Raw genomic sequence first — 10,997 nt, forward strand, 5'->3', positions numbered from 1 at the left:
AACAATAATAATAAAAAATAAAAAATAATAATAATAATAAAATAAAATAATAATAAAAAAAAATAATATAATAATAATAATAATAATTAATAATAAAAATAAAAATAATAAATAAAAAATAATAATAAAAATAATAATAATAATAATAATAATAATAATAAAATAATTATAATAAAATAATAAAAATAATATAATATAATAATAAAATAAAATAATAATAAAAAATAATAAAAATAATAAAAAATCACCAATAATGTTAAAAAAACAATAATAATAATAACAATAATAATATAATAATAATAATAATAATAATAAAAAATAATAATAATAAAATAATCCCATATAATGTAAATAATAATAATAATAAATTAATAATAATAATAATAATAATAATAATAATAATAATATTAAAAATAATAATAAAAAATAAAAATAATCACCCCTCATAATGATAAACAAAATAATAATAACAATAACAATATTTTTTAAAAAAATAATAATAAATTTTAAATTAAAAAATTTAATAATAAATAATAATAATAATAATAAATTAATAATAATAATAATAATTATAATAATTAATAATATAATAGTAATAATAATAATAATAATAATAATAATAATTAATAAAATATTAATAATAATAATAATAATAATAATAATAAAGTAATAATAATAATATAATAAATAATAATAAAATAATAAAATAATAATAATAATAATAATAAATTTTTAATTAAAAATAATATAAAAATAAAAAAATAAAAATAAAATATAAATAATAATAAATAATAAATAATAATAATAAAAAATATTTTAATAATAATAATAATAATAATAATGAAAATAAAAATAATAAAAAATAATAATAAAATAAAAATAAAATTTAATAAAAATAATAATAATAATAATAATAATATTAATAATAATAATAAAATAATAATAATATAATAATAATAATAATAATAATAATAATAAAATAATAATAATAGAATAATAAAAATAAAAAATAATATAATAAAATAATTTAAAATAATAATAATAATAATAATAATAATAATAATGATAATAATAATAATAATAATAATAATAAAATTTAAAAAAATAATAATAATAATAAAATATTAATAATAATAAAAAATAATAAAAACGAAACATTGAATTAACGCATAATTGTTGATGCGAAAAGGTTTCTTACGGCCTGTGCCGATCGCCTGGCTTAGCCGAGATCTCTGCCAAATTCTTAACTGACTCAACCCTAGAGATTTTTGCTCCTTTTCAAAATTGGAAAGAAAAAAAATGAATGAAAAATGAGCCTGTATATAGTTTTGTTCAATTATCAGTAATATTCAAGAACTTTAGCTTTGACAATACGCCTCTTAATTTGTCTCAGAAAAATGGAACAAGAGGCCTGGGGTAAAAGTTAAAACAACGGATAATAGTCGATGTTAGAGTTGAGTGAGTTAGTTAAAACCGTCTTAGGATATTCATCATGATTAGGAACGTCTATTTCATTTTGAAACGGTGACATTCCCCCAAACAAAACTAACCTTAGCAAGGTTAGCAAAACCAAGTAATCTCATTCCGATTAACACCAATGCGATTTGAGTTTATATATGTACAAAATTTTAGTTTTAGAACTTATTTATATTATCCCTATAGTAAAAGTTATGTATGATTAAAAGCTTAAAATTAAATGTAATGCTTATTTTTTAATAAAAGCTGTTGGAAAAATTATATTTTAATATTTAACAATTATTTTAATGTGTAAATGTTGTAAATTTTTTATATAACATGCGCAAATTAAAAAATTACAAAAATCAAAGGGAGGTAATAAATAAAACGTGACTCAGAGATCAGTAGTTTTCATTGCTTGACGTAGATCTTAGCAAAATTTTACTTTCGTTTCGTCTCACGAAAATGTCGACGGTGGCAGTGGGATGTGGGATACAGATTTAAAAATTGGCAGTTAGCATTTGTATAGCGCAATATCCACAAAACTTGCTCAATGCGATTTACAAGGGGTCCCTGGCCAACATAACAAGTAGGAAGAGACATGGCGCCTGAAGCCTAATGAGGAATTACAAAATTTCTTTTCCGAGCAGAAACATCCCTGGTAACAACCAGGTACTCATTTTACACCTGAGTACGGTGAGAAAAAGTGAGTAAAGAACTCACTCAACAAATCAGAGAAGCTGTCAAAGCGTTCCGATCCGAAGATTTGGAGGCGATCGCCAAATAGTCAAGTAGGTCAGTCAATCTATTTCATTTATTCCTTAAACTCTCTCCTTATCAGCTATTCTATTTTCAGAATTCTACCCAAAACTTCAAAATCACCCAACACACCAGAATAGTAACGAGTATATTCTATATTTTGTTCGGAAAAAATGAGTATATTCTATATTTTGTTCGGAATTATGAGTTCTGCAACACATTATCGAGTTTTTATGGCTATGACTAGTAACAAAATGAAATCAGAATAAGAAAATTGTTGGCTGCATCGTAACGAATGTGACGATTTCCCTATGGAGAGGGTTGTTAACTTGTCAAATACTATCCTATGTTGAAATATCAATTTAAGAAATTAAGGAGCAGGCACCGGTATAGGGAATGAGATTAGCGGAAGAGTAGCATCCCTTGATTGGACGTCACCCATAGTCTGTGACGTCACCAGCGGAAAAGTTATTAGAGAGAGAACGTCATGTTGGTTGTGCGCGTGCGTTTCTCGTACTCGCCGCCGATGACGTCACAGACTATGGGTGACGTCCAATCAAGGGACACTACTCTTCCGCTAATCTCATTCCCTATAAGATAAAGATTTGAACAAGTGTGTACGAAAGGTGCCAGACAAAGCATGGAAGAAAAAATACAAGAAAAAACAAATCATCCCAAACAAGCCGTCGACCTCGGCTGATATTTTGGATGTTTTTTGTTTTTGTTTGTATTTTATTTTTTCCTTGTATTCTTCTTTCTTGCTTTGTCTGGCACCTTTCATACACACTTGTTCAATTCTTTATCTTAGGCGATGTTGACACGGTTCTTAAAATCGGTTGAATAGTAGAAGCAATGCAATTCATATCCTTGGCCATCCGGGTAGAAAGCAGGAACATTTACATAGGGCAGGTCAACACGACAGAAAAGAATAACACCCGAGATTATAGATGGAACGAGGTTGACGTCATTCAGCGCTTTGTTTTTAGCCAGCCACTTTCTATGAGTAGTTCTCAGTAAATTATAGGAAGAATGAAGTCGTAACCTTGAACATTTAGGTATAGTTAGGTAACATAGCTAGTCTGGTTGAGCTACCTAATAGAATTACTCATAAACGCGGATGGCAAAAAGCAATGACAAAGACCCGATGGGAAAAGGTCGTATTGGAATCAGGACCGCCCAAGTAGGCCCTAAGTGTAAAGGTTAAATTTGAAGTTCGATCACTCGGTGAGAAAAGATCCATTTCTATTACTATAACACTAAACTCTTTTTACTTGTTTTTATTTTCACTATTTTTGTATATTAGGTAATTTTTTATTTCAAAATATTAAAATAATTGTGGTTTTAACAATATTTAGCTTTTTTTGTTTTTTAAAAATATTTGAATTATAATTTTTTAATGTAAAATTTTATTTTACTGACTCTGAAAGCCCAAAAACTAAAAATACTGAAATCAAGGGGAAGTAATAAAAAGAAAGTACGTAACCCGGCCTTCAATGCCCTATGTTTTGATGTCATTGAGATATTGTGGTTTTTAAAAATTACACTCATTTTATTGGTTCTGAACAAAGAAAATCGGTACTTTTTATTCTTCATGCTGGCTATAACTTTTTCACATGCCATGTGATCAGAATGTATAAAAGTCAAAACATGATCAGATTTATAATGTTTTTCCTTCTCTATACGTTTATGCTCGTCGGAGAAGTATAATTTCATAAGGGCGTCCGCCATTGTTCCGATAGTTTAGAACCAAATATTAAGTTACCATGTGTCATTACGAGGGAAGTGACGTCACGACTTTTGAGGCCTATTGTGGCTAATAATAAATCTAATAACACCTCTGATGAAAATCATTCTACGAGTGTATTTAATGAACTTGACGAAAGATCCAGAAATTGTATTTTGATTATTGATGAGGTTTAAGTCAAGGCATCCGTTTCATACAGAGGAGGCGCCAGTTATGGGTATGCTGTTGATTGCCTTGATAAATTGGCTACAACGTTTTTATGTTTTATGGTAAAGTGTTTTTCTGGATCAAGAACATTTCTAGTCAAACTATTACCCTGTCATGACGTAACATCTGATTTTCAGTACAATAACGCTATAAATGTCAATTCTACCATTGAAAGATGTGGAGGGAAAGCAATTGCAGTAATAAATGTGACCTATCGTCTCAAAACGGTATTATGTCGGAACGAACCATAATATGCCTAAAAGCCGAATTAAATGTTAAACTGGTGAAAAATATAAATTGTTGGCATTAGCACCCCAAAATAGGGTATCCATTCTCCCCAATACAATATACAAACTCAACACAAGTCTGATATTTCTGGCTAAAAATTCAACTTTCAGCATCATCCATCTCGACTTTATACTGTTTTGAGGCGAAGGGTCACAAATGATAACAACAGATTGAATCAAGCTTTTTTTTCAAAAAGAAATCCTAAAATAAACGAATCATCTCCTTGCTTTACCGGTCCCCAGTTGATCCTATAAGTTCCTTATTGTAACTTTATGATACTGTTCACCTGCTGAAGAATATCCCAAACTACTGGATCACTGAGTAAACAGAATGTTTGAATTTCTACCCTTGTTATTGGTTTGTTTTTAATGGTTTTACGGCGCTTGCAACGCATTAAGGTCAAATCAGCGCCAGTAAAAAGGAAGAAAATTGGATAGTTAAAAGTTCTAGAATTACAATTAAAGCATCCAAGAAAAGGTAAGACAAAGGGGAATTAGTTCAAATAGGAAACAGATGTAGATTCCAAGAGCACATTGTCAGTGTACTTTGAGATCAACGAAAAGTCTCATCCCGACACAAGCACAGGTCCCCACTAAGAGGATTGCAATCAAATATGTACAAATCATATATAATACATAAACAAACAATATAGTGCATAACAGAGAGATGGTTTACAAGGAAAAAAATACATTTGACTGTTTCCCTCCCAGCTAGGGTATCCGGGCAGAGCCAGGACAAAACTAAGCAATCTCATCCCAAGACAAAGACAGAAAGCATGTTGGAAAACAGATATAGGGGGGATAGGAGACACAGTAAGTGCCTACTGCCCACTGTGGGAGGTCAGGAATCCCACCCAGATTACAGAGGGTTAGGAGACACAGTAAGTGCCTACACTACCCCCGACTGTGGGAGGTCAGGAACTCCACCCAGAATACAGAGGGATAGGAGACACAGTAAGTGCCTACTGCCCACTATGGGAGGTCAGGAACCCCACCCAGAATACAGAGGGATAGGAGACACAGTAAGTGCCTACTGCCCACTATGGGAGGTCAGGAACCCCACCCAGAATACAGAGGGATAGGAGACACAGTAAGTGCCTACTGCCCACTATGGGAGGTCAGGAACCCACCCAGAATACAGAGGGATAGGAGACACAGTAAGTGCCTACTGCCCACTATGGGAGGTCAGGAACCCCACCCAGAATACAGAGGGATAGGAGACACAGTAAGTGCCTACTGCCCACTATGGGAGGTCAGGAACCCCACCCAGAATACAGAGGGATAGGAGACACAGTAAGTGCCTACTGCCCACTATGGGAGGTCAGGAACCCCACCCAGAATACAGAGGGATAGGAGACACAGTAAGTGCCTACTGCCCACTATGGGAGGTCAGGAACCCCACCAGAATACAGAGGGATAGGAGACACAGTAAGTGCCTACTGCCCGCTATGGGAGGTCAGGAACCCCACCCAGAATACAGAGGGATAGGAGACACAGTAAGTGCCTACTGCCCACTATGGGAGGTCAGGAACCCCACCCAGAATACAGAGGGATAGGAGACACAGTAAGTGCCTACTGCCCACTATGGGAGGTCAGGAACCCCACCCAGAATACAGAGGGATAGGAGACACAGTAAGTGCCTACTGCCCACTATGGGAGGTCAGGAACCCCACCCAGAATACAGAGGGATAGGAGACACAGTAAGTGCCTACTGCCCACTATGGGAGGTCAGGAACCCCACCCAGCAGGCAACATCACAAGACAGGAATCCCCAGGGAGGAAGATAACCTGGGAGTCCAAAAAATAGTTGGCGAAGAAGCACAGTCGGTGAAGGAAGCAAGGAGAAGTGGATATACACGGTCGGTGAGGGAAGCAAGGAGAAGTGGATACACACGGTCGGTGAGGGAAGCAAGGAGAAGTGGATACACACGGTCGGTGAGGGAAGCAAGGAGAAGTGGATACACATTGTCGGTGAGGGAAGAAAGGAGAAGTGGATACACACGGTAGCAGAGGTGGAGAAGACAGCCCAAGAAAGAGTCAAATAACAAAGCACCATAAATAGGGCCATGGGCTTATGTCTTTGTTTTTAAGGGTTTTACGGCGCTTGCAACACATTTCGGTCGTATCAGAGCCAGTAAGAAAATTGGATGGTAAAAACATTCAAGGTGTACAATTAAAAGGACTTGAGGAAAAAGGAAGGCAAAGGGGAATTGGTTAAAACAGGGAACAGATGTAGATTCCAAGAGCAGGCTATCAGTGATCCAAGAGCACACTATCAGTATACTTGATTCTGTTTTGTTTTTTTAAAGGTTTTAAGGTGCTTGCTACACATTTAGGTCATATTATCAGCGCCAGTAAAAAGGAAGAAAATTAGGATAGCGAAAAGTAAGACAAAGGTGAGTGGTTCAAATAGGGAGCAGATGTAGATTCCAAGAGCACACCATCAATGTAGCCTACTTAGTTTGAGATCACCAAAACGTCTCACCCAGAGACAAGCACACGATCTCACTATAAGGAAAACACTCAAATGCTTACACATTATACATTCAAAATAACAAACATAACAATACATAACAGAGAGATGATTTACAATGAAAAAAAATATCATTTCCCAAAAATGAACTATACATTTGACTGTTTCCCTCTCAGCCAGGGCAACCGGCCGGGGCCAGGACAAAACCAAGTAATCTCATCCTAAGCTGGGATGTTATTTTCTCGACGTAAGATGTGACAAAATAGCCTCCATCGCTGTTCTTTTATTTTAGTACTTAGTCGTTGAATCCTCTTTTTTTTTCATAGAGATCAGTATTTGTAATTGTCTCTGGCCAATAGATTCCCATCAACAACAACAATAATACGGTATATAAATAAAATTACAATTTTATAGATCAGTTTTCTTATGGATATGACATTTGATAAAAAACAAGGATAATATCAAATCTATTTTTAGCAAAATCAATTTTTTAAACCAGCCATCTTACTCTGGAAAATCAAATATCAAAAAAATGTTCCAGTGAATGACGTAATCAGTCGGATGGTGAAAAGGTTTGAACTGAGATATTGCCAAGTTTAGTTAGAAGGCCAATTTTTATCAAAAATTAATGAGTTCTTGTCATAAATGATTAAATCAACCCTTTTTGTAGGTACATCTACGGGAATTATCAAAGCTTAATTTCACTTCTAAATATTTTTTACAGCGAGTCAGGTTGAAAAAAGTATAAAATTTGAGAAAAGTTGCTGGATACATTTCCCATACATCTGACCATAACTTCATGAAAAATCACCCGATTTACTTCAAATAAAGATTAAAATGCTCTGAGGACCATATTCTTTCAGAAAATGCACCAAAAAATGCCAATCCAAAATGTTCACCTTCCGACTGATGACGGCATGCACTGACACAACATTGCCAAAAAATGTGTCCTTCAAATATTGATTTTTTTCAATGACCCTCTTGTTAAATAATGTATAATAAATAGCATTCATCATAGGGCATATTCGTGATGAAATCGTGCTTTATACCATTTACATCTTGGAAAAAAAACCCTCTAAAACCTCGGATTTCAAGGCAGACGTCATGAAGTCTCAGGTTTGAGAGTTTTTGCCAAGATGCAGGTCATTTAAATTAATCAATAATTGAAGGACGAGTTTTCTGGCCAAATTTTTAAATTCACATTTTTTCCATAGTACGGCAGTTAACTTGTTAATTAAGTAGAAAAGGCAAAGCGATGTGAAAGATAAACATTATCATGATGTGAAAGATAAACATTATCTTGATGTGAAAGATAAACATTATCATGATGTGAAAGATAAACATTATCATGATGTGAAAGATAAACATTATCATGATGTGAAAGATAAACATTATCATGATGTGAAAGATAAACATTATCATGATGTGAAAGATAAACATTATCATGATGTGAAAGATAAACATTATCATGATGTGAAAGATAAACATTATCATGATGTGAAATATAAACATTATCTTGATGTGAAAGATAAACATTATCATGATGTGAAAGATAAACATTATCATGATGTGAAAGATAAACATTATCATGATGTGAAAGATAAACATTATCATGATGTGAAAGATAAACATTATCATGATGTGAAAGATAAACATAAGCATGATGTGAAAGATAAACATTATCATGATTGCGTTTGAGATGTTTTGTCTTCTTGGAAGAAATTATGCATTTTATAATTGAGTTGAGCAGTCGTCATTATAATAATATTATAGTTTTTCAAAAATACATTGGATCGAGTCAAAGTGACACAAAGGCTGCTAGAAGGCGTGGACTGTAAAAAATAATAAACAAAAATGAATAGAAAAGTTTTTAAAAAAAACAAAATACCACCAACAACAACAACAACAACAACAAAGGAACGTTTCGGGCTCAAAATCCTTCTTAAATATAATAATAATAAATAGCATTTCTCTGCCATCAATATGCTCCTTTTTTTTTAGTCAAGTATTTAAGTTTCATTGTTTGGGTTTTTTTTTTTTTTATTGACTGAGGTAGGGTTTTGGGCCCAAAACGTTTTGAGTTTGGTATTTTGTTCTTTGTTGTTTTTTTTTGTTTTTTTTTGTTTTTTTTGAAGCTGATATTTTCATTTTTGTTTTTTATTTCTTACAGGAAGTCAATTTCTCCTTCAAGACAACACTTCCTGTTGGCCCCAAATTTTCTGGGGTTTTTAAATAATGTTTTTATCCCAACGTGTTCCTTTGATGGTGGATACAGACAACCTTGCTTCACTCTCTCCTTAGCAGCCGTTTTCAGAACTTACCACAAAACGTCACAGCCACCCGACAAATTAATAAATTTTTTTCTCACTCAAAGAGAAAGGCCACAAGTACATTCTATACAAAATAAAAAATTGAGCTTTTATATAGCGCAATATCCACTAAATGTGCTCAAAGCGCTTTACAAAGGGTCCCTGGTCAACAGCAACATTTAACATGTAGGACGAGACATGACGCCTGTTAGGCGATATGACAATTTTTCGGACAAAGACAACGCTGTTAACGGCCAGGTACTCATTTTACACCTGAGTTCGGTGAGAGAATGTGAGTAAAGAGTCTTTTCCAAGGACTCAACTATGCGTCGAGCGCGAGGCTCGAACCCAGGACCTTCCGATCCGAAAGCGAGTGTCATAACACTAGACCACATAGCCGCACAAATAGTGTTCAGTCAAATGAGCTCTACATCACATTGTTAAGCTTTTATAGCAAAACATATTTTTTCTCTTTAATGTAGAATGTTAGTTGCATGGTACGAAATGTGAGGATTTCCCTGTCAATGGTAAAAACTCCCCAGAGCCATTGGGCCCATGGAGCCGGAGTTTATCCCAGTTTCTACAGTGAGAAACAGACAACAGCAATTGCTTGCTATCCTTTGGATAGGACACTAGTCTATCGTAAAGTTCTTTCCGCCAAATCTAACAGACTCAGCTACCCATTCACTGCTGGGTGGACAGGAGAGGGGAGGGGGGGGGGTGTCAGAAAAAAATCTCAACTGTACCCGGGGACCGATCCGATCTGTCTCTTTGCATATGAAGTGAGTGCTCTACCAACTGAGCTATCAGGACCCCCCTATGGATGGTAAAGAGAGACTAAAAGTGCGGCTATATGGTCTAGTGTTATGACACTCGCTTTCGGATCGGAAGTTCCTGGGTTCGAGCCTCGCTCGGCACATAGTTGAGTCCTTGGAAAAAGGCTCTTTACTCACATTCTCTCACCGTACTCAGGTGTAAAATGAGTACCCTGCCGTTAACATCGTTGTCTCTGTCCGAAAAAAATATAATATCGCCTAACAGGCGTCATGTCCCGTCCTACATGTTAAGGGTTGCTGTTGGCTGGGGACCCCTTGTAAAGCGCTTTGAGCACGTGTAGTGGATATTGCTCTAGATAAAAGCTCAATAAAAGTCAACTCTTCGTTCTGACCGGTGGTGTTGGCTTATCTGGATTCCACTGTATTAATTATGAGCCAAAAACAAAAAAAAAAGTTAAATAAATTTTAAAAAACTATTAAATGTGACTCAGTGTGTTGGTATGGTATGTTGACGGAATGGAATAGGTAAAGAAAATTGAACAGACTAAAGTTTCTCCTTTCTTAAACTGCTAATGGTTTTTTAAAAAAAGAAGAAAAAAAAACCACAAAAAAAACAACAAAAAAACAAACAAACAACTGAACCATTTAAAACTTAATTCTCTTCCACCGAAGTGCACTCCCTTCCCATGGTCTGATGCCCCAATTCATTATGGGCCCATTGTAGACACAAAAACATGACGCACAATATTGTCCATTACAACAATGTTAAACTAGATGCCTAATTGCATTCAGATGTCAGACTTGCATATATGTACAGGTTGTCTTCAAGCTTTCCATCTATATGGCTTACGGGTTGGCTGCAGTTAGACCCATATTTCAATAGATTCAAATTATCCCATTGGCAAAGATAAACTGAGGTTCTTGAAAATAGAAAAGAAAAAATAACTAAAAACAAAAACAAAATTTTATTATTATTTTTTTTAAAAA

The 10,997-nt window shown here is 34.0% G+C and overlaps 1 protein-coding gene across 3 annotated transcripts in view; it reads right to left on the reverse strand.

Moving 5' to 3' along the window:
* Positions 1-7,316: 7,316 nt before the first annotated feature.
* LOC144972232 (transmembrane channel-like protein 7) overlaps positions 7,317-10,997 on the reverse strand; it is an 81,762-nt gene continuing 78,081 nt past the window's right edge. For all 3 annotated transcript variants that reach the window (XR_013645315.1, XR_013645314.1, XR_013645316.1), the window contains exon 18: positions 7,317-9,363. The gene's annotated coding sequence lies outside the window, so the exon portion shown is untranslated. The remainder of the gene's footprint in view (positions 9,364-10,997) is intronic.

Source organism: Berghia stephanieae, chromosome 5 (assembly GCF_034508935.2).
Source record: "Berghia stephanieae isolate SIO BIC M18660-M18661 chromosome 5, UCSD_Bste_1.3, whole genome shotgun sequence".
Lineage (NCBI taxonomy): Eukaryota > Metazoa > Mollusca > Gastropoda > Nudibranchia > Aeolidiidae > Berghia > Berghia stephanieae.